This window comes from Schistocerca americana, chromosome 2 (assembly GCF_021461395.2).
Source record: "Schistocerca americana isolate TAMUIC-IGC-003095 chromosome 2, iqSchAmer2.1, whole genome shotgun sequence".
In the NCBI taxonomy this organism is placed as follows: Eukaryota; Metazoa; Arthropoda; class Insecta; order Orthoptera; family Acrididae; genus Schistocerca; species Schistocerca americana.
In genome coordinates, this window is record NC_060120.1 from 196,434,090 (window position 1) to 196,461,722 (window position 27,633).

Consider the following 27,633-nt stretch of genomic DNA (forward strand, 5'->3'; position numbering starts at 1 on the left):
GTGGTTGTTCGGAGTACTGATTTCTCAAGATCTATGCACCCAAATCGCGTGAAAATGTAATCACATGTGAGTTCTAGTATAATATATTTGTCCAATCAATACCCGTTTATCATCTGCATTTCTTCTTGGTGTAGCAATTTTAATGGCCAGTAGTGTAATATGTAGTCAGACTCCTCCTGAAAAGTGCTGTTCCGAAATTTCAATAGTAATTCTCCCCCTGATGCACAACGACTCTCTGGTAACGTCTGCCCGTAAAGCTCTCTCTCCAGGTAAACGATCCCGTGACGAAACGAGCCACTCTTCCTTGGATCTCCTCTATCAGTCCTACCTGATAGGGATCCCAACTAGATGAACAATACTTAAGAATCTGGCGAACAAGTGCCTTGTAAGCCACTTCTTTCGCGCATGAAAGCCGCAACCTCAGCCGGCGTAAAGTCATGGCGACAGCCTTCTAGAACTCTGACGGGGTTATTCTGTTTGATGTCCTCCCTCGTGATGCAACGATCGACTCTGAAGTGTATTGTGCCACCCTTGGAAAATTGAAGAAACGACTTCAGCGTGTTCGTCACTACGAGAACGCAAACGAACTTCCTCTTCTCTATGATAACGCAAGGCCTCACTAAAGTCTACGCACCCGAGAGGACCGAGCGAGGTGACGCAGTGGTTAGACACTGGACTCGCATTCGGGAGGACGACGGTTCAATCCCGCTTCCGGCCATCCTGATTTAGCTTTTCCGTGATTTCCCTAAATCACTCCAGGCAAACGCCGGGATGGTTCCTCTGAAAGGGCACGGCGACTTCCTTCCCCATCCTTCCCTAATCCGATGACACCTATGACCTCGCTGTTTGGTCTCCTGCCCCAAACAACCCAACCCCAACCCGAGAGGAGCTCACAAAAGTTCATTGGGCTGTTCTTCGTCAACCACCCTACATCCCGGATCTCGCATCTCCCGACTTGCATCTGACTGGCCCAATGAAGGGTGCACTTGGCGGGAAGCAGTCCGTGGATGATGGGGAGATTATTAATGATGCAATACGTTGGCTCCGACGTCGATCAGCAGAGTGGTACGAAGCGGGCATACAGGCCCTCGCAGTAAGGTGGTGTAAGGCCGTCGGATGCTGAAAACTAGCATTTTGTAACCTAAAGATTGGGGAATAATATGGTGTATTGGAAACCTGTATAAAACCAACCTGCTTTCAGAAAAAAAGTGTTGCGTTACTTATTGAACGACCCTCGTACATGACGAATGTGAGTGAACACTCCTCTTACTGGTTGCTTCTATGCAATCAGTACTTTCTTTCTAAGAATAATAAGACATAATTGAGGGCAACTATACAAATTATGATAGCAGGCTGATTCGTTTCTTTCCAATACTAGAAGGACACAAAGAGCAAAAGTAGCTGAATTCAGTTGTTTGTGCAGCTCAGTAATGTTTTTTTTCCAGTTCAAGTATTCCTCAGTATGTAACCCCAATAATTTGGAATGTCATACCCTGTTTATTGACTCTTGTTCATGTGCTACATCAATTGTTAGTATGACTGTGTTTTTTGTACATCGCGGAAGTAGGGTATTTCATTACAATTGATGGAGAGTCTATTTTCAGAGAACCATTTAATAATTCTTTTGAAAAACATCGTTAACAGTTTCTTCTGTTGCTTTTTCTCTAATGTGATTTATTATAACAATAGTATCATGTGCAAAAAGTACAAATTCTGCTTGGTGAGCGTTAAGTGGCGGGTCACCCAAATGTATTAGAAGTAGAAGTGACCCTAAAATTGAACTCTGTGGTACTCCTTTCGCATTTTTTCTCAAGTCACAAATATTTTCTCTCCTTCCAAAATGGTTTGAAATATTCAGCACTACTTTTTGCATTCTTTATGTATGATTCATACCAGTTGTTTGAAAGACCATTAATTTCACAAATCTTATTTTTTTTTATTAAGAGAGGAATTTGAGTTACACAATGAAACGCCCTGGAGAGATCACAAAAACTATCAGCTGGCGATATTTTATTATTAAAGCCTTGTAATATTGGATGAGTGAATGTATAAATAGCCTTTTCAGTCGAGCAAACCTGCTGGTATCCAAATTGTGATGCGCCAAGAAAGTTGTTTCTACTTCAACGTGAGACTACCGTTCAGTACACTACTTTTTCGAATATTTTATACAGAGACGTCAAGAAGGAAACTAGGCGATAATTATTTAGTGTTTCATGTCACCTTTCTTATAAAGAGGTTTAAGAATGACAGCTTTTAATCTTTGTTTCTCGTACAGGTTAGAAGAGGGCAGTGACAGACCACCTTCACACATAGAATCCTCTCCGTTATCGCGCCTTATCTCCAATGCCCTTTGATGAATGAAGTAGTCACAGATGAAAAAGCAAGTACTATGCTCTGAATTTCCGGATTCTGTAATAACAGTCGCCGGACTCTGCTCGCCGTCCACCGCCACTGACTTGGTTCCCACACCCCCTCATCTGTTTCCAGTACGACTAGAGCTCTTTATACAAACTACAGCGTGACTCGAGACACGTCCGTTTGTCGAGTGTGTCGACCCAGATGCGGTATCGGAAGCACTGTGTGAGGACACAGAGCTGCGGCTTCTCCCAGACGTTTTATTTCTTACCCTGTGCCCTTCGAGATAAGACACAAAGGGCAGCTGAGTTATCAGCATTTGTTGTTCCTAGTGACAATGCTTTGTAACTAAGAGCTTCAGTTGTGGCAACAGGTCATCCATAGGTTTAATGGTACTCTAAGTTGACTAACTGTGCGTAAATTCCAGAATGCCTTATTCCTTTATATCTTAAAACTAGAGTTTCTGCAGACGTATGTCTGAATGTTCCACAACTCCACAGAGTCCTGTCATTATCGACAGTCAGAGTGCGGTGTACGTATGGTGACATTGTATGCCGAGTTTTTCCTAGTCTGCCGTGTCAATATGTAGATTGTTGATTAAAGGAACAAAGGTCAGAGTTTAACGTCTCGTAATTAGAGAGAGCGCTCCGGAGCAGATCGACAGTGATGCTAGCTGAGAGTGGTCGTAGGCTTTTTGAGATACCGCACTGCCATTCACGCACAGCGCATTAGCGAAATTGCAGAGTACCCAAGTCATAAAAGTTGGTCGGGAAACAGGACCATACTGCTGCAGTATAGCGTCCAGCTTCTTAAACAACCATTTCGCTGAAGAGAAAAACAGACAAACTATATCAATAAAAATGAAATAGCGCTGGGCGATGGTTAGGATTCAGGACAGATACGCTATCTAATCAGAAGTAACCGGGCAACCCAATGTGATATGCGCAACTGACCACTAGATGTCTTGAGAGGCGGACCCACCACTACAAAAGGAGGCGGAGATAATTGCGCTGTCGGCAGAGAAGCTGTAACAGTAGAATGAGTCGGTCAGGAAACCTCACAAGGGAAACTCCTCATCACAATCCCCTCAGATTTAGTGGTTAGATGTCCCAGTGTACAGTCCGTCGAAAACCGAACACAGATAAAGCATGAAAACAGGAAGAAGGCGTACCGAACCGATAAAAAGGAAGCAAAATATAAACAGCGAATAGTCCAAGCTAAAGATGTGCAACATCGAGCAAAGTCGAACAGCTAAGTGGTCGTGGTTGTGTGGTCACGGTGTTGGACTGCGACTGCGCAAATCGATGTGCAGATCTCCCTTGTGCCATTTTCTTTTCTTTTTTTTCACTAAATTAGGAACTGTTCGTACAGTCATTCACGTATATGTTTGGTGTATTAAAATTCGCATCTGTGTCGTGGTGTAACATTCGTATGCAACAGCGAGGTGTAAGGAAGGGACGTCCAGACGTACGTACCTCCTATTTCATCCTCACAAGTACCACATGTTATGACGCTTGCGTTCCGCTTTGGAAGTTTTGACTCTTTAATTCCTTTGTTGCAACGTAGTTCACACCCATATATTTGGGTTTTTTTTTCATTTCTGTGAGAGGTCTATGCGATATTTCGCATGTTCTCACTATTCATCATATTTACTTGCGACCGTAATACACACATCAAAAAAACGTTTTGCATCACCCCGGTTCCCAGAACTCCTCAAGACAGACGTTGACTGTCGATATTGTACCACAGATACAGTCCCTTTCACTGTTCAGAGATGTCACTAAACCCGCCCAAAAATGTATACAACCATACATGAGCAGCGCCTATTAGACGGAGGGGGTCCGACAGCCGTTCAGTTCCAGTCATTCCACCAGGAAGGAGGTACACAGCTCGTGTTGTCAGTAGTTCAACCGTGCCTAGACGGTCACTACCGCGGTTCGATCGCGTCAGCATTGTTACTTTGTGCCAGGAAGCGCTCTCAACAAGGGAAGTGTCCAGGCGTCTCGAAGTGAACCAAAGCGATGTTGTTCGGACATGAACGAGATACAGAGAGACAGGAAATGTCGATGACATGCCTCGCTCAGGCCGCCCAAGGGCTACTACTGAAGTGGATGACCGCTACCTAAGGATTACGGCTTGGAGGAACCCTGACAGCAACGCCACCATGTTGAATAATGCTTTTCGTGCAGCGACAGGACGTCGTGTTACGACTCAAACTGAGCACAATAGGCTGCATGATGCGCAACTTCGTTCCCGACGTCAACGGAGAGGTCCATCTTTGTAACCACGACACCATACAGCGCGGTACAGATGGGCCCAAAAACATGACGAATGGACCGCTCAGGACTGAGATCACGTTCTCTTCACCGATGAGTGTCACATACGCCTTCAACAAGACAATCATCGGAGACGTGTTGGGAGGCAACCCTGTCAGTCTGAACGCCTTAGACACAGTGTCCAGCGAGTGCAGCTGTTTTGGAGTGGCATTATGTGGGGTCGACATACGCCGCCGGTGGTCATGGAAGGCGCCGTAACGGCTGTACTGGAGAGCTTGTATAGGGAGAAAGTGGCCAACCGGACGATACGGCAGCCATTTTTTTGCTAAACTGCGGGCAGGACTTTTGAATGGCAGTAGTGGAGTAGTGGAGTACACACTCACCGAATCAAAAGCACAAGACAATATGGCGAAATCATCCGTTAAATGCCTTTCTTAACAGCTATAATATACTCATAGTAGCCTACTATGTACAGCACAGGAAAATTTGATACAGTGGCTGTAAAAATTATTCGTTACTTGCATTTATCCCCTTTAAAGTCCGTTTACTAGACATATTGCAATGAAAGTAACGTAAATAAAAAAATATAGTGTATAGCATTTGTTTTGTATCGGAAGTGCATAACGCTAAAGATTTAACGTACCTGTATTACGTCAGATGAATGAAAGTCGTAAGCAGTTGTTTACTTGTGACATGCAAAAAGTGTGAGACGTATTAGTACTTCTTGTCACGTCTTCAAACTTTTTGCATGTCACAAGTAAACAACTGCTTACGACTTTACATATGTATGTATATATACTGAATACCTCCTTTAGATAACAAACGAAAAAGATTATAAAAATCAGGTAATGTTAACTGGGAGATGAAGAAGCTTGCACAGAATAGAGTAGCATGGAGAGCTGCATCAGACCAGTCTCAGGACTGAAGACAACAACAACAACAACACAACAATGTTAAATGTGGGCTACTGTAATAACGACCAAATATAACAAGAAAACTGCCGTATCCCTTCTACCCCACAGTAAATAGGCCTATTAAAAACTGTCTTCCGGAGTACCTACAATTATTTACTACGAATAATGTTTCAGCAACCACGACAACTGCGGAAAACGTGCTTACAACTTGCCTGCGTCAACAGTCAGCCAATAATACTGAAACCAGAATAATTCCTAGTGTTCTGATTCGGAACGAAATAAAGTTTGACGCTATAAAGTCGAATGAGCATGGCACAACAATTACAGGAACTTTCCGTTTCCAGCGAGGACTGTCAGATATTGGCTTCAGAAAAGCTTGTGATGCTACCAGTATGCACGAACTGTTAAAGAAATAAGAGCTTAAAATGCAGTAAATTGTAATAGGCCTACCTGTTTTGCGAGACTTAAAAATATTTAAAAAAACAGACACCTTAAATTAAGAGTTCTCTGAGCCAAGTGAAGAACCAAAAAATTTTATAGGCGTAACTAAATAAATATTTCGGATAATATATACCATTAAGAAAGTTGTACCTGAACTTTATTACAAGAGTTACACATTCCTTCCTGACTGGGCATTTCAGACTGCAACAAGAAGTTACAAATTTTGCCAAATTCAAAACGCTAATTACGTACTAAAAACGATATACTACCAAATCTATAATGCATGCACAACGCATAACAAGTCTCTCAATAATTCAAATACCTTTTAATCGTTTCGTGCTCTGAAATTCAATTCAACTCAAAAGCACGGCGAACATAGGAAGCGCGAGAGACGTTTGGCAGAAAAATGGCGCCAAAGCTAATCAACCAATCACGGGCAACTTCACCTATGGGCCACTCTCTCTGTATACAGGCTCTCTAGACCGTACGATACGTGAACGCCACCCTCCGACCGATAGTGCAACCATATCGGCAGCATACTGGCGAGGCATTCGTCTTCATAGACGACATTCGCGCCCCAATCGTGCACATCTTGTGAATGACTTCCTGCAGGACAACGACATCGCTGGACTAGATTGGCCAGCATGTTCTCCAGACATGAATCCTATGGAACATGCCTGCGATCGATTGAGAAGGGCTGTTTATGGACGGTGTACGCACCAACCACTCTGAGGGATATACGCCGAATCGCCGTTGAGAAGTGGGGGAATCTGGGCCAACAGTGCCATGATTAACTTGTGGATAGCGACGAATACAGGCATGCATCAACTGCAGGTATTAGATGTACCGGTGTGTACAGCAGCTGGACCACAACCTCTAAAGGTCTCGCTGTATGGTGGTACAACACGCAATGTGTGGTTTTCATGAGCCATACGTCAGTTGTGGTGTAAAGAGTGACACCACTGCGTAGTGAACGACTGGAAGCGTGTGATTTAGGGGGATGACCCACACAACCCCATGTATCAATCCGATGTAAGGGTTTGTGGATGGGAAATGCCTGGAGAACGTTACCTGCTAGCACGTGTTGTGTCAACAGTCAAGTAAGGAGTCGGTGGTGCTAGGGTATACGTGTGTTTCCCGTGGTTAGAGTGTGGTCATCTTAGTGTGATCAAGAAAATGATAACTACAGACGAATATGAACACATTGTACAGCATCGTCTCAGTTACGTGACTGGATTCGTGATTACCTCTCAGTGAGGTCACAGTTTTTAGTATCGCTGCGTGGTCCGGGATCCTTACCAGATAGGATTAACGGAGTACATCGAGAAAGTTTAAAAAAAGAGCAGCACGTTTTGTATTACAGCGAAATAGGGGAGAAGATGTCACTGACATGATACAGGATTTGGTGTGGACATCATTAAAACAAAGGCGTGTTTCGTTGCGCCGGAATCTTCTCACGAAATTTCAGTCACCAACTTTCTTCTCCGAATGCGAAAATGTTTTGTTGACGCCGAGCTGTATAGGGAGAAACGATCATCATAATAAAATTAGGAAAAGCAAAACTCGCACGGAAATATATATACGTGTTCGTTTTTTCCGCACACTGTTCGAGACTGGATTAATGGAGAACTATTGTGAAGGTGGTTCGCTGATTCCTCTGCCAGACAGTTTTTAAGTGTGATTCGCAGAGTATCCATGTAGTGGTAGATTGTACACTGCGTACAGTAGAGGAACATTTGGGAGACAATGATTGTATGAGCATGTCAGTGCAGCCTTTCGTAAATCAGCATGTGGCAGATAATGGTTTGTGGGCAACAACATTCCTGAAATGGGCTTTCCTTCCTATAGTCCCGACCTGAACCTAATCGAACACGTTTGGGATGAGTTAGAGCGTCGATTTGACTCCAGACCACAGTGTTCAACATCACTACCTTTTCCGGTTTCTACCCTTGAGGACTAATGGTCTTCCACTCCTCTACAGACAAGCAAAACCTCACTGAAGGAGGAGATTAGTGTATAACTTCACGTCGACAACGAGGTCATAATAGAGCCTCACTGGAAGTGTCCCCCGCAGAGTTCAAGCCGGCATATTAATGTCCACTAACTGGTGTGCGGACACTTTTGATCAGGTACTGTGTCACTGACAAGCAAGTTTTGACTTGCCCTTACAAGGGGAGGCCGCCAATTGTGAATTTCAGATTCGATTCATACTGCGCATAATAAAAGCTCATGGCCAGAGGTGTAATGTGGCAAAGCACCAAGATGCACTTCTCAGCCGCTGTCGAGAAAATCGACAGTTAAAAGAAACCACACAGCGTCGTGGCGCAGCGGTAAGCGCTCGGGTTCGTAATCCGAAGGTCACCGGATCGAATCTCCCGCCATGCAACCTTTTTTTTTTTTGGTATTTGTTTCTTGTAATTCAAATGTGTGTATATACACATACACACACACGCACGCACACACACACACACACACACACACACACACACACACACACACACACACACATATATATATATATATATATATATATATATATATATATATATATATATATAAAAATTCCCGGCAATCAGTTGCAACAATTATGCATATACTAAGTTGTTGAAAGTCGTTTGTCGTGGAAAAACTGGCGTCTTCGAACATCATTATGTTTTTCGCAAACAAAGTTGTATTTCACAAATGTTATTAATAGTCTTCATAATGTTAACCACGTATAGTTAACGGAAGACGTAGAAACGATATTCCGAAACGAATACATATAGCGTAAGTCAAATGTTCGAATTAGAATAGTAAATCCCACGAACACAAATTTGCTGTGGCAGGTATGAAATATAAACTCCGTTACTCGCTCGTTACACTTGAAGGACAGATGTTGAATGGGCCGAAACGAGCCGCCGCATAACAGCGTAGTTGCCTGCTAACTTCGAAAGAAGGTAGATGCGGTCCCTAGCGCAAGTTATAACATCGTCAAAATCAGTGCGGACGTGAGAGCTTTGGTACACCCTGTTAAACAAAACGGAAAAATGAAGGCGGTACAATTGGAGAGCGATCTGCCTTCACCAACATGCATAAGCAATTCATTAATTGTTTAAATACAAAAAACTAATAATAAAAAAATGTTCGATGGCGCGAGATTCGATCCGGCGACCTTCGGATTACGAACCCGAGCGCTTACCGCTGCGCCACGACGCTGTAGAAAATCATTAATCGTAGAGAGTATTTCAACGCAACGGTTTCTTTTAACTGTCGATTTTCTCGACAACGGCTGAGAAGTGCATCTTGGTGCTTTGCCACATTACACCTCTGGCCATGAGCTTTATTATGCGCAGTATGAATCGAATCTGAATTTCACAGTTGGCGGCCTTCCCTTGTTAGTGAAGGAAAGAAGAATCAGCATCTAGAGTGAATTTTTACTCTGCAGCGGAGTGTGCGATGTTTTGGAACTTCCTGTTAGATTAAAACTGTTTCTCACACCCGTACTCGAACCCAGAGCTTTTGCCTTTCGAGGGGGAAATGCGAATGCGCTACCGATACCGACTGAAATACCGACTTTTGTGGTGTTCCCCATGTTAGTCTGCCCTATGCACATCTCTTCATCTCCAGGTAACTGCTGCAACCTACCTCTGTTTGAACATGCCTACCGTATTGAAGCCTTTGTCACCCTCTACAATTTTTGTTCCGCACACTTCCTTCGTAATTGACGACTCCTTCATGCACCGGAATGTTCCAACACAACAACACAGTGTCTGACACAAGAAATTTTCGCAGTATTAACGTTGTAATTTTGAGCAATGGAGTAATTTTTTATGCTGTGTCGTCTGAACAAGAGACAGCCACGGCAAAAGCACCACAGACGCAAAGATACGAACTGGTGCCGTAGAGACTCGCCACTTGCGCGAGTTCCAGCAACGCCACAGGCATCGCTGAGGACGAAGATACTGAATTCATCTCGGCCAATTGCCAGTCTAGTACAATCCGCAATGATCAGTCGACAACGGACAGAAGCCTATTCTGAAGACAGGACAGCAGGTATCGCCACTTGGTTATAGATCATCGTCCAGGGCTAACTTAGACAAGGAGCATCGATTAGTGAACTGTTAGAAGTGAACAGACAGTTGTTGTAAAATTGAATTTGCTATGAACTGTGAAGTTGACCTACGATTATTTTCCCTTAGCCTTTGAGGGCCTTTTGTGTGTTATGTTACATGCAGTGTAGCATACTTCGTTATTCACAGACATAAGTAAACATTTTTAACTCATTTGTCTGACTTTGTTACTAATTTGTTGGAGTGTGGTAGAACCTTCGTTCTCCTATCCTGTTACCTGTCCCTGAGGCACAACTGTGTAATACTGGGAGAGAGAAATCGTCTTAGCGGCGTACTGCGCCAGAAGCCCTTTCACGAACTCACAAACTCGGCCTACCAAAGTGACAAGTCGGCCTCCACAGCAGAAGCGACGAGTCCTTTACAAAACTGGCGACGAAAGTTTACAAAATTTTATGTAATATATTTTGCCATTATTTTTTAAGTATTTTCGTATGAATGAATATGATAATGTCAATTAATTGCAATATTTAAAAAATAATTATGTAATAATGTGTACTAAACACGCTGGTGCAGTCAGGGCGATTTGCTGTTGTGAACAGTCAAAGAATATATTTCAAGTAGGGAACGTTGTCTCTGGCGCGGACGCGCACAGTGCAGTTGGGTGACAGAAGCGCTCGGGCGTAGTGGTTGCTAACGGCACGTAGTGCGCCACATTGTAAGGTAGCAAACTGGAAGAACTGTATGTTATGGCCGCGCATAATTACGGCGTTAATTAAGGACAGTGTAAAAGGTATCAGCAGGAATTAATATGTGAGCACTGTTCGCTCAAAATTGTTTACTGCTAAGCGAGATGAGCCTGTTGCCATGCATTGTCAGTGATTATTACCTTACGTAGCACCAACAGTCACTCACAGAAGTAAGACCAGACCAAGTTTACTATTCAGAAGTGTACCAAGGCTTGCCAGCGTAGAAGTTTGATTTTGTGAATAATTACCAACTTAACGGTAACGCTGTGTTACATGCGCTATCCTGTCATTGTTAATTAAAACCGAGTGTTGCTGTTGACGATAAAAACACTACAATTGCTGAACTTAATTCAATGTTGATGATTTCTTTAAGAAAGTGGAAGTTACTAAATAATTGAGACCGATAGTTAAAGAAAATGGACTTTGTTGCTCAGCCAAATCGTCACTTAAAAATCCAGTGTTAATATTCGGCGATTATGAAGAAGTAATTTTAGTGAGTTCTTAAAGATTATTGTAAATCAGAATGTTTAATTTCTTTTGTGATCAAATAATTTCTGTTCCCTTGTTCAAAATATGTAACAGTATTATGCAAAAGTTAGTCAGTATTATTTAATGAAAATTACACACGCTAATAGACATATTTTGCTTAACAGAAAATATTTGTTTAAGAAGAATTGCAATAGTAGAAATATTGGTAGTAGGCGTTGTGGTAGGCTGCACGAAGCTATTTATTAGGTAAACTGAGTACCAAACATTTAGCAGTCAAGTGCAAATGCTTAGAGAAATTTGCTTAACTGGTTTCACGGTTAGATTTATCTCATGTTGCTACCTGTGATTTTGACTCTGAGATCTAGTCAGTGTTATTGTTACAGTTCTCTCCTGACTGGCTTGCATTAATTTTGCATAAATACTTTTCCAAACTGATTAACAACTATGCAATATTGTTCGCTTACACTGTGAGCTGGCGACCGTTTTCTATGACCATTACAGCCTAAGCTAAAAAATATTTAACTTCTGTATCTGAAATATCACTAACCAATTTTCAGTTTTTATCATCTGTCAAAATTCTTTCGATCGTTATTGCGTAGAACTAGTCGCGCCATAACTTTTCGCTATAACTGATTTTTCGTTTTTTTTTATTTAATTTGTTCTCCGGAACCGAAGCTTTTTCCCAGACGACAGCGACATTAGGAACACGTGTCATCAACTGTTGCAATTAGGTGTAGGTGTAGTTCCGTTATAACGTGTTCGATTCTGTACCTCGTCATTAGTCACCCGGTTTACTCATCTAATGTGAAACATTCTTCAATAGACCTACATTTTCAAAGTTTCTGCTCACTGCTTGTCTGCATTTGTCACATTCGCACAAGGCTACAGTCCCGACAAATACCTTCAGAAAAGACTTCCTAACACTTCAATTTATATTAGATGTTAACAATTTCCACTTTTTTCAGAAATACACTTCTTGCTGTGGCCACTCTGCACGTTATATTCTCTGTACCTTGGCCTTCATCAATTATTTTGTTTCCCAAATAGCAAAACTAATCTACTATTTTCATGTTTCATTTTCTAATATAAATCCCTCAGCGTAGCGTTACTTATTTGGTCTAGAGTGCACTACATTTGTTTTACTTTTGTTGACACTCATAATTTCTTTCAAGGTACTATGCGTTCCATTCAACTGTTATTCTAAGTCCTATGCCGTCTCAGAATTGGTATCTTCTCGGCAAACATCAAGGCTTTTATTTGTTCTCCATTAACTTTGATTGCCTTTCAAAATTTCTTCTTAGTGTGATTTTCTAATTGGTCAGTGAACAGACTCAGTAATATCTGCGATAATCTACAATCCTGTCTCACTGACTTTTCAACTACTCTTTACCTTTCATTCCCTTCGATTCTTACACCGTGGGAGGTGGCGCAGTGGTCGGCACACTTGACTCGCCTTCGGGAGGACGACGGTTCAACCCCGCGTCCGGCCATCCGGATTTAGGTTTTCCGTGATTTCCCTAAATCGATTCAGGAAAATGCTGGAATGATTCCTTTGAAAGGGCACAGCCTACGTCCTTCCCCGTCCTTCCCTAAACAGATCGGACCGATGAAATCGCTGTTTGCTCCCCTCACCCAAAACAACCAACCAAGTAATCTACTGTTGTAACTGTGGTACAGGTGTAGCTTGGGTACAAGTTGTAGGTAATTCCTCGCTCCCTGCATTTTTACACCTGCTGCCTTCAGTATTTTGAAGGGTGTAGTCCAGTCTACATTGTCAAAAGCTTTCTCAATATCTAAAAACTCTGTAATCATACGTTATATCTTCAGTAGATACTCTAAAATAAGTTGTAGGGGCAGTATCGTATTGTACATTTTTTCGATTCTTTTGTAAATAATTCGTGTGCTGTTACACTATTTAAACCAAATGTAAACAAGCCAAAGGGCAGCTTCATGTTAATTCGTCAATACGTTCTCTGCCATTAGTATTAGTCAGGCTGATACAGGAAGTTACCGGTAACGCGTGCGGAATCTCATTGACGCACACGCACGCACACACACACACACACACACACACACACACACACACACACACACACAGTCCTTCGGAGACTAATGACAGAAATAATCGATGAGAAAACAAAGCTGTTAAGAGGATTTACCCACGGACAGACTGTGACGGCGCGGTGACGGAGAACTTGTATCACGGGAGGGTGACGGTTGTCGCATGTTGTCGTGCTACCGTCATTAGGAGCTGCGGACGGCTGGCGACGAAACCACTTGCAGGTGACAAGGGCTTGGAAATATATGCCCCATCCACGGACGTGTTAGCAGAGATCTATTCCCTCTGTAAACCGGGAGAGATGAAAATCTGAGACACTGTCGTCATTAGGGTACAATGCAGGTGGGGGTAGGAATCTTAAGAAATATGGAAATGAGACTTCCACGTTCTCTGCCTCACCCTAGGGCAATGCAGTTAACACAGCTATTGGACCTAAGCGCTTAGGTGGTCTGGTCAGCTAAGTCGTATATACTGTTACATCACACCAACTAAAATAGGCAACAGCGCATGGCGGCCCGGATGGTCACCCATCCAAGTACCAGCCACATAACTTCGGTGATCTGACGGGAACCGATGTATCCACTACGGCAAGGCCATTGCCCCACGTCACCGAAAGCGCCAAGAAATGTCCACTTGGCAGTGCTAGCTGCAGTGTTATACTATGGAGAACATTTACATGAACTTTCATAGAACATGTGTTTCGTATAAAATCCCCCCATGACAGTTATGAGCTAAGTAATTTCTACTGAAAAGCTTTACAAATCTTCTTGGCTAATGTCTTCCCCATTCGCACTGTTGCCGACTGAGGTGAGTCTGGTCCCTTCAGACCCCACAAAGCAACCAACCGGACTGAGGCGACTGACGACCAATTTCAGTTAATGTCTCGGTCTCAGAATTTATGGGGTATCAATCTAACCAACGTGTGATACCAGCTCGACACTCACCATCACCTCGAATTAGACTGTCTTCTTCCATTAATTTCGCTGCCTGGTGACAATGTGCGACATCTAACATTGCTATGTTTACATGAGCCCAGTAATGCTGAGTTATCGTTCTTTTCTCAGAACAGTGGATGCCGTATCAGATGTGTAAATGTGCCACGTGGATTATTCACGCGCTCTTGTGAACTGTGGTGTCTTATTTGTGGTATGGAACAGTATGGAAACTAACACAAAATGGAGTGGTAAATCAATTTCTAGCACAGCATTTCCCATCCTACTGACGCCATTGGGACCAACGAACATAACGTTCTCATTCAGTGGAAGGATTTCTGTCGACTTTGGTTTGTGTCTTCATTCCGAAAGACATGACGGGTATGTTTGAAATTTAACGGATGACACACACACAAGGATCAGCCAAAACATTATGACTATAGTGCTCCGCTTGATCGAATGCCGCCTGATGGTTCAAATGGCTCTGAGCACTATGGGACTCAGCTGCTGAGGTCATTAGTCCCCTAGAACTTAGAACTAGTTAAACCTAAGGACATCACAAACATCCATGCCCGAGGCAGGATTCGAACCTGCGACCGTAGCGGTCTTGCGGTTCCAGACTGCAGCGCCTTTAACCGCATGGCCACTTCGGCCGGCTGCCGCCTGATGAAGTTACGGGCACGCGACTCGGTAAATAAAGCATATATAGTGCTTATTGCAGCCTCCTAGGCGTTGTAGGAAGCAAAGTTTTGGTGACGAACCCATGTCCAGTAAAGTACGATTTGGATAGAAAATGAGTTTGAAGACCAAATCACTTTAAATGGTAGTCGCACAACGCATGTGTCGAGCCGATTTCTGGATCACCTCAGTCCATCACATACACTTTTCGCCTGAGTACAACAGCGACTACGAGGCACTGGTATGTTTACATTTAAGAGAGTTTGAAAGGTAGCTATTTTATTGGTCATGACAATTTTCAGGAAGTTTTGGCCATATATTCCAATGAAATTACGAATCTGATAAATGTACTGTATCTCCGGAGTATCGATATAACCATATTCTTTGTAAGTCCCTTCTTGAGACCACAGATCTTGGTCAGAGAGGTTAGTTTTATTTTGTCATAGTAGCAGCCAGTGTGTATTAGACAGTCTGCTATGTATTTGCTTTGAGAAGTATGGAAACTGACTTGCCATGTAGTGGTGGCAGCGTTATTTGAAAAGGATTTTGTATTAATTTAATCTGACGAAAAATTTTGTGCATCAGAGATGATATAAATGGAAGAATGTCAGAAGGGAAGTTTTCTAAGGTAATGTAGTTTTTTTATATATATTCGTAATTGTGAAGTTTCTTATTGTTAGAACATTGTGTATGGTTTAAATTTACTGTAAGAAGTATTATAGTGAAGCACATGGATCTGTCTTATAATTGAGATAAGTGTCAAGGAAAGTAACTGTACACAGGAAAATTTTTGAGAAAGATTTTGCCAATCAAGTTGTGAGAACTTTATGAAAGGGTGTATTGGTGTGGCTTAATGAAGCATAGTTTAACTTGGAGTCTTTGTTCTCATATATCAGTCGTTAAGTTTAGCGACACATTTTTCATTCTTTACCTTTATGAATGTGTTTTGTATACTCGCATAGCACAACGCGAGCTGTGTGCAGCAGAAGGATTTTTTAATGAAAAGTGGTAAGATACCGCCTTGCATTGCACTCCGCAAGTACGGTAAATGAAATGTGATTTTGACAGTTTCATCATTATTTTAATAATAACAGATTGCAGAACAGAGAGCGTTCCGTTCGCACAGGTAGGCCAGCAAATTTAATTATCAGTGAAATTTCTGCCCATTGTAAGGTACAGTGACTGTCGGAATGTATTTATGAAAAATACCATATCAGTTCAGAGGTTTCATATGAGTAAAAGATTTCAGAAATGTGCTATCTTTTAAGTTTTTAAGTAAATTATCAGAAAGTGAGATGCGTTACATTTTATGTTGTGTAATAACATTAATAGTTCTAGTAGACATTATTTGAAAAACTAAAGATAAAGATTAGCTATATTCAGGCTCAACATTTTAATTTGTATACTTTTATTTTCCATTCAAATAACACACGTAAATTTATTTGAAAAAAGGACTTCTCTCTCACAGGCGAATTGTTTGACGTACTGGCTAGCCCGGATTTCGCATCGTGAAGTGTGTGCTTCACATACTTCTGTCCAAAATTTTATTTTAACACAGTTCTGTTGCCCTGCACTGACATTTATGTATTTCTGTATCACAACAAGTTTTACACATTTGTCAGAGACAAACTTGATACAAACACAGGTTTAAAAGTTTTCAAATTAATGTTTCAAGTTGACTGTGGTGGACCACGGACGTACATCATGGTTTGTGGATCCCGTGTATGAAAGCATGCATCAGTGAACACTGCAACGAATAGCAAGATATCACCGTGGAGCAGATCCTGTAGAGCACACAGATCAGAAACCATTGCGTACACAGAGCACTTACCTGATGCGAGACATTTGAAAGTGAACCGATCTTCTAACTTATTTTACGTCAACACGGTAGACTTCCGCACAGCGGTTCCTCATCAATTTTTATCTAAGTTGCCCTAAAATCCTTTAGAAACCTGCTATAGGAATTCTGAAACATGTCGTGTAAGTGAAGCAGAAACAAATGCGGAACCATTCTAGCGACGATACGGGCCGCGAATGGAAAAATATGTTGACATAAACGACTTTGACAAAGGACAGGCAGTTACGGCCCTGCCCTTGGGAACTATCAGTAACATGTCGGAAACGGCGAAGCGGGTCGGCTGTTCGCGTGCTCCTATCGTCGGCATAGAAAATGTTTGAGCATGGCCCGATATATCGCGTCGTGTTACGAGTTTTCTGTTCCTGAGAATTCCTGCTGTCTACACGGTAACGGTCTTTTGCGGCGCAGTGCTTGATGTTCTCTCTGCTGCAGTCTTTTGTTCGTTATCCATTATGTTATGGGAGCGTGTAATACTCGACTGTGTATCGTTCGCGGTACAAGTGAGATGTGTGTAAACTTGAGCGACGAGATTGCCATCTTGATTATTCACACATTGTATCGAGATTTATGGACTACAATTGAAGGTACCAATAAAGGCCTACACGTTCTTCTGGCGAGACTTATGCCTACATTACAGTGTCCGCTTCATTATTGTTGGACTGGATGATTATCTGTTTTTACGGTTCTGCACCTCAATCGGAAAAACGGAGGCCTTATAGAGTTACTTTGTTGTCTGTCTGTCCGAGTGTTAAAAAGCCTTTTTCTCAGGAACCGATAGACGTGTCAAGTTGAAATTCATGTCATATATTAAAGTATAGGGTTACTTGGCAGTTGTAAAAATTGGAGCTTCTAAATCAAGACAATCAAAACACATCGCCATTGATGTCACATATTTTGATACTTTCAAACTCATTCAGCATGACTTACGGGAACTTGCCGTTGACCAGGAGTTATGCAATTTGGCAAGAAGCAAGGTTTCATGGTACAACTACAGGAAAAAAATCCGAGAGTAGTTAATTTGCATTTGTATCTCACGGCAAGGATATTTTGCCAATTGTAAACTGTGTGTCTACCCGTCCGTCTGTTAAGACCTCTTTTTTTCAGGAACAGATAAATGTGCCAAGTTGTAATTCTTGTCACAACATGTCGTCTAAGGTCCCTTCGTAGTATAGTGTAATAAATGTAAACTTCCAAATCAACGCAGTCAAAAGATACGGCCATTTATGTCACACATTTTCATACTCCCAAATTCAATCATCAAAACCTATAGGATACTTCGCGTTGACCTGGAATCATGAAATTTGGCAAGAAGCAAGGTTTCACAGTACAAGTAAAGGAAAAAAAATCATAAAATTGTTAATCTGTAATTAAATCACACGAAAAAATATTACTTTTGCCATTCGTTATTCGACTTCAAACTTAAAAATTAAATCATTATCGAAAGTCTTGGAACTGCCAGGACCGATAACTCATCAGTATCAATGTCGATAACAGGCATAGATCATCGCAGTTAATGGTGCGGCGATATAGAGAGTCTACAGTCGGTGACGAGTTTAATCGTACCATTCCTACTATTTCAAAATTTTTATCCGCGGCAACCATTACCTGCACAATCGAACAAGCGTTATACCACGCTCTGCTGTGCATCAGCCACTCAAATGAGTGTTCATTTAAATGCACTTCAAAATAATATTAGTTCATTACGAGACGACGAGTAGCCGATAAAGTGCTCTACGTCCACGTCTCAGCAGAGAACGTGGAAATCAGAGAGTTGCTCGTTATGTAAAGCGGAATAGGCAGCGGTCTGTGGCTGATCTGGCGACAGAGTATAATCCTGGTGCAGAGCACACTGAGCTGCGCGGAGTGGCCGCGCGGTCAGAGACGACATGCCACGGATTACGCGGCCCCTCCCGCCGGAGGTTCGAGTCCTCCCTTGGGCACGTGTGTGTGTGTTGTTCTTAGCATGAGGTAGTTTACGTAGTGTGTAAGTCAAGGGACCGATGACCTCAGCAGTTTGGACCCTTAAGAATTCACACACATTTGAACATCTGGAGCACACTGTTCAGCGCACGTTGTAGAACATGAGCCAACCAAAACAGATTACCTCTACGTACTCCCATTTTATGCAACGACATTATAAATTGCGATTGCAGTGGGGACGGGATCATCAAGATTGCAGTGTGGATCGGTGGAAACGTGTCGCCCAGTCAGATGAACCACGTTTCTTGTTACACCAGGTCGATGGTCGTGTCCATGTACCAGATCGTCCAGGCGAGTGGCTGCTCGAAACGTCGCGCTACGAAGACGAGTCGACGGGGGCCATATTACGCTGTGGGGGACATCACCTCGGCTCCATGGGAGTTGTGTGAACTATAATTGAATCAGCTGTGTCCCTCCATGTTTTATGTTGCCTCCAACAGCGACGGCATCTTCCTGCCGGATAACTATCCATATCATAAGGCAAAAATAGTGCTGTAGTGGCTTGAGGAGCATGCTAGTGAACTCGCTTTGTTGTCTTGTCCACCAGCTTCGCCTGATATAAACCCGATGGGACACCTCTTCGACGGTATGGGACGCCACTTACGCTTGCCCCCAAGCCATCGGGTCGCAGTTTACGGGAACTGTGTGACCTGTGGGTAAACATCTTGCACGACGTGCCTCTGGTAACTTATCGAGGACTTGTCGGACCCATGACACGCAGATTCGATGGTGTATTGAGTTCCATTGGTGGACTGACACGGTATTAAACAGATGGTCATAATATTTTGGCCCATCAGTGTCTTTCAACTACATTATCCAGTCATTAATGTGACCACCTGTCAGAAGTCTGAATAAACAGCTTTTGCAGCTCGGACAGATGCAAGAGGTGCAGGAAGAGAGTGACTGAGGTTCTGGAAGGCACCGCCAGGGACGTGGAGCCATTCCGACTCCAGTGTCGTGACTAGCTGCACTACGCTTCTCGGCTGTCGAACCATGACACGAACAGCCCGATCGAGGTGAACCCACAGATTCATGACTGGGTTTAAATCCGGAGGGTTTGGTGCCATCATAGCAGATAAACTCATCCCGGTGCTTTTCGAATCACGTAACACTGCAAGTAGTCTGTCACGTTGCATTGTCCTGCTGGTAGAAGCCATTTTGCCTAGGAAAAAGAAACTACATTTAGGGATGGACGTCGTCCCCAGCGATAGTTGCATACTTGTGTTAATTCATCGTGCCTTTCATAATGACAGGATCACCCAAGGAAATCATTTCCCAGACCATAACGGTTGCATGGTGTTTGCTTTCAGAGGTTTCATGCTGCACACGCCAACGGCCGCCTGTACCATGGAGCATACAACGTGACTCGTATGTAAAGATCACTCATTACCATTCAGTGGCCGTGAAGTTGCGATATTGACGCACAAACTCCAGCCTTCGTCGCCAGTGAATAGCAGTCAGCATCGTTGAACCAAGCATCCGCTGCGGAGGCCCATACGCAACAATGTTCGCTGAACGATCGCTGAGGAGACATTGTTGGTGGCCCCTTGGTTCATCTAGGCTTCTAGGCGGTCAATCGCCCGTACATATCTCCTCAGGTGTTGTACACCCTTGTCACCTACACTATTTTGCATTGTCTGTGTTGTTCAGAAGTACGATGCAATGTTCCTTCAGACATGCGTATCGTTTTTATTTGCCGAGAACGAGCATCCCTAGTATAGCAATATACGTAATGAATGAACGAGTGAAGGTTGTGGACACGTGGAAGTTGTAGATGTATGTAAGTAAGGTCTGACTGTGGATCATGCACGGATAGCCTAATGATAAGGAGACCGTTCACAATAAGCAAGAAATCCAGGTTAGAGTCCCGGGCCGATACAAATTTCCATTGTCATCATTCCATTAACGGCTCATGTTTGTCCATATTTGCAACTGCGAATACATTTCATGCTTACGATAATAATGGAAGCTGAAGATAGACTTAAATGTCTTCAGGAAAGTTTAATTGTATCAGATCCACATTTCATGCCTGTCATACATGGCTCGTGGTGCACCACAGTTGCCTTGGCTCTGATTTTGGCTAGTGCCATTTGGCCACGTGAACAGTTTATAAACTTAGCCGTGTCGGAAGTGCTTCCACCCTTGGCTCGAAAGGTGATAGTGCTCTTTCGGACGTCACATAAATTGCTCCTTTTCCGCATTACGACAACGACTGGACTGTTTCCCGCGTCACCCTGATACGGTTAATATACGCGCCACGGATAGTGCTGCCATCTGTCGTATGTGAGTGGTTATTGCACACTGGCGTCGATCATTGGCGGTCGTCACGTTAATGTGACTGGACCGTGTGTATAAGAAACTAAATACCGTTGCTTCAACAGATTACCAAACAACGTTTTAACTTGGCTCCATTACACGTAACAATCGGTTTCGGGAACCGCCTGTCGAATTCCGCTTTGTACTGTTTGACTCTCAGCTTTGCAGGTATTAACTCTTTAAGATATGACATTTCTCAGAATTTTATTATCATTCATGCTCTGCATTATAATAATGCTTCCACCAGCGTTAGCATATTTCAAACGTCTCAACAATTCAAACCATCGTCTTTGCATTGGCTTCACGACTTGTACATCTTTGATCATGCGGTAATAAGACAATATGGCCGACACAGATTAAGTCTGTCAGTAAATTCATTGATGACAAGGTGCATATAACGTGCGCTATATGTGTAAGATACCTTGACAATTTTAACAGGGTATAAGACAAAATAATTCCTAGTGTTTAACGTAGTATACAGTGTACGTAAAACATCTTGTACAACCAGACTTAAAGCACATAATGCAACTGTAGAGTGTGCAGCTAGCACAAAATTTTTAGGTGTTTGTATCTATCAGCAGTTAAAATAGGATGTACGTATCGGACAGACTACTTGGAAAAAGAATTAGCAGACTATGCTATGCCCTATGGATATTAACCAAGCTCAAGCCTAAGAAATAATGCTTTGAGGCTGCAAACGCTCAGAATATGAAAAATGTGTTCAAACTGCAAAAATGGGCTATCGTAATAGTTACCAAAAGTCACGAGAGGACCCAACGCATCGAGCTATTTAAAAAGCGATGTAGTTTGACAGTTCGAAGTGAATACATCTTCCAAATTACAGTTATGTACGTTGAGCACTATGCAGCAAACAGCTCTACATATGATCACAAAAACAGCTAGATACAGTGGTTGCTTGTATATGGACAGAAGGAATAAAGTTAAGACCCAAACCACTATATTTTCCAAGAATTTAAGCTATATAATAAACTGCCTAAATATATCAAAGAGGAAAAAGAGCTGCGTAAAGTTACAACAAGATACCTTGACAATCTACTAAAAAGTTTTTCATCATTTGAAGAGTTCGTGGGATAAAAATTGTTGTTACAAGTGAATAATCTGTTTGATCAATAACAAAGTTGCCTAAGAGCTTGGAGTATACTTGTAAACAGCAGAATACGTGTCCAGTTTGTAAATTATACCATGTAATCTAAAAGCAACGTGTATATCGGAGGTATCCTCTTTCTGCTCCTTTAATCTTACGATGTGTAATTCGACAATAAACAGCGTATGTGTGTAGGCTCCATGAATTTCTTAGTTGTATGTATATATCCTCTTTTTCATTATTCTTATCTTATATACCTAGGCTATAAATAATGTTTTATAATGGTAACATGCATAAGGAGAAAGACATTTGTTTACCGTTCAGTTGTGGTTTTAAATGAGACACATAGTCACGAGGGACGCAATGATTTGAATATGACTACATGACTAAGCCCCATTTACATCAGTTTATTTGTACTGCAGATAGGAACAAGTATAAAGAGCATGGATGGTGAAGAAGTGGTGTTCATAAATCCGCCAAATGAAATGAGTGACGTGAGTTCGTGGCATGCAGACACACCAATCGTATTCCGCAGCGACCGTTCCGAATATTACAGTTCATATTCTTCCTTAGCGGTCAATGCGGTTGGGGCTTGCTGTGAGATCTAAATATCATTCTCACATGTCCTAGTTTTATGTCAGTTAATTGTGTACTGTGAAGCTTTTGTTACTATTTCCAGCTGGTCAGAGAGATGCTACAAGCTTTACGTGTGTGAGCCTTACACATAATTCTAATTACGTTATTTGCACAATGAATAGTTTTTGCGTAAGTGAGGAGTTACTGCTGAATATTATCCTGCAAGACGTCAGTGAATGAAAACAGGCATAATATGTCAAAATACTGACTTCTGCATCCCCAAATTTGGCAGTTATTCTTTTAACAAAGATAGCCGAACCTAAACATTTTTTGAGATCTACCATGTGGTTTTTCAGTTTTAAGTTGTCATCAATGTGGACACCTCTGGTTTTTCTTGTTAATACACTAGGTTAATAATAGGTGGGATACTTTGAAGTAGCAAACAAGAAACAGAGTAGTGTAACTCACACTTAGCAATAATAACTGATTCTCAGAGCGTATCGTACAATTATGTTGGAGCCAAGTTCATATATATCCGTCTGGCAATCAAGACTTTTGTTTTCTGTGCTTTCCCTAAATCGTATCAGGCGAATGCCACAGCTGATTCCGTAACCCGACATCCTTCAGTTGAACTTCAAAGAGACGTTATACTCTGGCCAAATTAATTTAGACATAAATATGCTTTCAAACTGTTACCTACATTTGGCAAAGTATAGAAACCTGACTAAAATATCAAGCACATAGACATATAAAATTCGTGTAAAACGTTCCGTATAGTCTTTCTAATGTCTAGAATGCTTTCCAGATCAAATTTTTATTTGCAGTGTACTGTTTTATTGTGTCCATAGTGGCTGCTTTGGCTAACTGAGACAGTGAGATTAATGGGAAATAATAATGATAAGGGCCTTCTAATGCCTGTCTGTCTCCACATAGCGTTTTTACTCTCATAGCGTACGTTTCAATGTCAGTGCTTCATAATCAGGGCTTCTGTTGTTACGTATTGACCTTCACTGCGTTATGAACACACCAGAAGAGAGTATTTTTGGGAGTTATACTGCATTCTTAATTGTAATATGCGAAATTAGGTTGGACTATATAAGTAAGTACACAAGAACATACTGTATATAAATGTCTGTTAAAAATTGCAGTGTACCTGCGAATTTTGTTGATTCGTCGTGTACATGACATCATAATAAATATTAACTTCCACATGTTCGACTCACATACGTACGCACTTACACGACAGAGTACTGCTGAGCTGCTTTCGCAGGTCACTCTATAACGCTACAACTTAGAAATCCTCACTTAGCACAGTATTTCTTTTTTGCATTAGATCATAAATGTGTAGATGTCCAATGTTTTCTTGTCAATGCTAATTAATTGTAATATAGTGGAATAAATTTCCTGCAAACTACTGAAAACAATTTTGTAAGTGATGTACTTAGACACGCTGATAATATCCTGGGCTTTGCAATGTATAGTAACTAATGATATAATCTGAGTGGTATTACAATCTGTGGTTGGCAAGGGAGCGAGTTTGGAGTCGCAAGTAAACAGTGAAAGAGGTCGGTTGTGAAGTGTCTGGGATAGTTCGCGGAAACAAGTGTATGGAGAGGGCGTGGTGTCAAAATGTATGCCAAGGCTGTGAAGATGTGATGAGCATGAAGTTGAATGGCCCCTAGTTCAATGTTTATTCAAGGAAAGGTTAACGAAAGAAAGAGTACTGTGTGGCCAAGTAATTAAATTTTGCCCGTAACTGGAAGAGGAATCTTATCGCAAGTAATAGTTGCCGAAAATCATGACGTTTCACTAACAGCAGTTTTATGTAAAGGGAAAACTATCATTTCAACAGTTTAGACATTTAGAAGATTTTCCAATGTCGCAGAATCCTTTTATCCAACAATATAGTGTGTGTTTAAAACTTTAATCATTATGATTTTCACGCATCATTGTTTCCCTGTAACAACCTAGTATCACGTTATTAAAAGGGAAAGTGATTGTAATATAAAAATCTTCAAAGCGTCACAAAGTAATTTTGCTCTTCGAATGAAAACATCAATTTTACTCCTTGACTGAAAGGATTACGTCACTTTTCTATTCTAACCATACTCATTGTCTTATTGAGAAGGAAGTTCATTAACTCACAAAATCCTGAATCCTGGGAAATTGTGGTAAAATTTTATCAGCTGATTCAAAAGGGTTACTCTATGACTATTTACTTTCTGTGTCGATCTTGGCTTTTATATTTTCGGCATCGCCTCATGTATTGTGACGTCTTTTGTTATTAACTATTTTATTTTATGGTCATTAATTTCGATCACTAGAAATGAGTGGTTAGTAAAATATAATGACAGCTAACGTTATTGTGAGTCCACGTTACTCAGTCATCATGACGTGTTACAATAAGTAACTCAGTTTTGGTTTCACATGATCCTAAAGTAGTCGATATAATGGTAACTAATCATCTAAAAACTTATAATCACTTGCAAGTTTAAATGAGCTTGCGTGGGTGTAATGACCGATGCCGCACGTCATTAATTGTTACGTAAGTTCAATTTCAGTGCAACACAGTTTCATAGCTATTGTCCTTAAATGGACTGGCGACCGTAATATTTAAACTAGCAAGTACAGTTAAGCTCATTTTCAGTTTCATAGGTAATAACAATTCGGCAAGCTAATCAAAATTTATCAACATAACCACACAGTTTAGTTTCCGATAGTTATTAGTGCAGTGTATACTTCTTTATCATGATAACGATCAGTAGTACACTAGTCGGCATTGTGTCTGTCAATATTCTTCCGAACGGATTTGTTATCCGAAAATTATGTAGATTTTATTCACGGTCGATTGCGAACTTACCGAAGACCGTGCGCGGTTTACAACCCCACCTCTATTTCTGACTACCTCTTGCACTTCCTGCCAGTCACTATTTCTTATACTACCAAATCTTATTACACCTATGAGTTCGCTACTAATATACTCAGTCAATTTGTCATATTAATAAAGGTTATTGCACGTGGAACAAAAAGTTTTTGCATATCGCATTCCACAACGATATATTAGTATTTATTCCAGCACGTAATCAACACGATTGTTGAAAAATTAGTTTACGTTTTGTAATTTGTAACGTTAATGTTCATCTTCAATGTCAACCATCGACAAGAATAGACGAGATTATAATTTTCTCAGTAGAATACGGAAGTAATGTTTTTAAGATTAAACTGTGTAGTGCAAATGAAAGTTATTTATTGCCTTTGAAGCACTGAAATGTCAATCCAATTGTTTCCCGTGTATGCATTATACAAAGATTTTTATTATCTCATGACTAACATAACTGAAGTAGGAACTGAGGAAGAATATCTGCAGTTATTAACAATATCGTTAATGCCTCCATCGCAGACTTGAAACGCATAGAAGAAGACCCTCATCCAATTCCACAGCGCAAGAAAAAATTTGAAATACAGCAAAAACTGTAGACGATGGCGATTGGAAACCTGTGCTGTGTGCGTCTTCTACCTACAGAACAACAGCTGGGTACGTGAAAAGAAGAGGCGGCTAGTATGAATGGGAGAAACGGATTTGGCTAAGAAGAAAGTAAACATTCAGTTGGAAGAGGAGAAATTTTTCCTATCTACTTGATGAACGAAGTTGTTGACATTTATCACGTGACTGTGAGTCAGTTTAACAGGCGTCAGTTACGAGGCAAGTTAGTCGTCACATTCGGGGCCAAAGTGAGGTGCAACGTACCCAGCGAGGGTGTCCCGGGTCTGTGGCGCTGCCGCGGTGCGCCGTGTATTCTGCTGTAAGCTGCTGCCTGCTGTGTGCTGCTGTCTGCTGTCCCGGAGAGACTGGCTGCCACAGCACTGCCAGCGCCCGGAGTCTGCTGGCTGTGTTTCGTCACCGCAGCAGCAGCGCTGCGCCCTCGATAGCAGCGAACCTGCCTCCCTGCGGGCGACTTGAGGTGTCTCCAGCCGTGCCGAGGAGTGTCACAATTGAAACATAAGTTGCGCGTCCTGTCCACCCCCTGGAGGAAATAAGTCGCGACCTAAACTGGTCTGCCGGCCTCTGTGGCCGAGCGGTTCTAGGCGCTTCAGTCCGGAACCGCGCTGCTGCTATGGTCGCAGTTTCGAATCCTGTCTCGACCATGGATGTGTGTGATGTCCTTATAGTTAGGTTTAAGTAGTTAGTTATAAGTCTAGGGGACTGATGACCTCAGATGTTAAGTCCCATAGTGCTTAGAGCCATTTGAACCATTTTTTAACCTAAACTTGTCTAAAGGTTTTGCACCGTGTTAGAATAGGGGAGCGCGCGTGAGGTGCGGATCCAAGAGCCCTTTGGCGTCATGGCCCCCTCCAAAGGACAAAATATCAAAACAGTTTGTATTATAACATACCGTAAAACTGCACAACTTTGTGACACTTTGAGCACTTTGCCGGCCGCCGTGGCCGAGCGGTTCTAGGCGCTCAGTCCGGAACCGCGCTGCTGCTACGGTCGCAGGTTCGAATCCTGCCTCGGGCATGGATGTGTGTGACGTCCTTAGGTTTAAGTAGTTCTAAGTCTAGGGGACTGATGACCTCAGATGTTGAGTCCCATAATGCTCAGAGCCATTTGAACCATTTTTGAGCACTTTATGTAACATATTTTTTTACAAGTATGTACTGCGACATTTAATTTCCATATATCTGGAATTTTATAACTTTTATCCTTCAATTTTGGTAGTAATAAGGTTTTTATGTGCAACTAGCTGCTCCCAGCCACACATTGCTGTGACTTGGTATGGTTAAACGGTAAAGAGAGACAACAGAATGCATACGTTTCTAATATGCCTGTCTCTGTCCATCTTCAAATGGTTCAAATG

The 27,633-nt window shown here is 41.9% G+C and overlaps 1 protein-coding gene across 1 annotated transcript in view; it reads right to left on the reverse strand.

Moving 5' to 3' along the window:
- The window catches only part of LOC124596008 (sialin-like), a 153,826-nt gene extending 127,008 nt beyond the window's left edge, over window positions 1-26,818 (reverse strand). The window contains exon 1 of the mRNA XM_047134960.1: window positions 26,523-26,818. The gene's annotated coding sequence lies outside the window, so the exon portion shown is untranslated. The remainder of the gene's footprint in view (window positions 1-26,522) is intronic.
- Window positions 26,819-27,633: the final 815 nt, after the last annotated feature.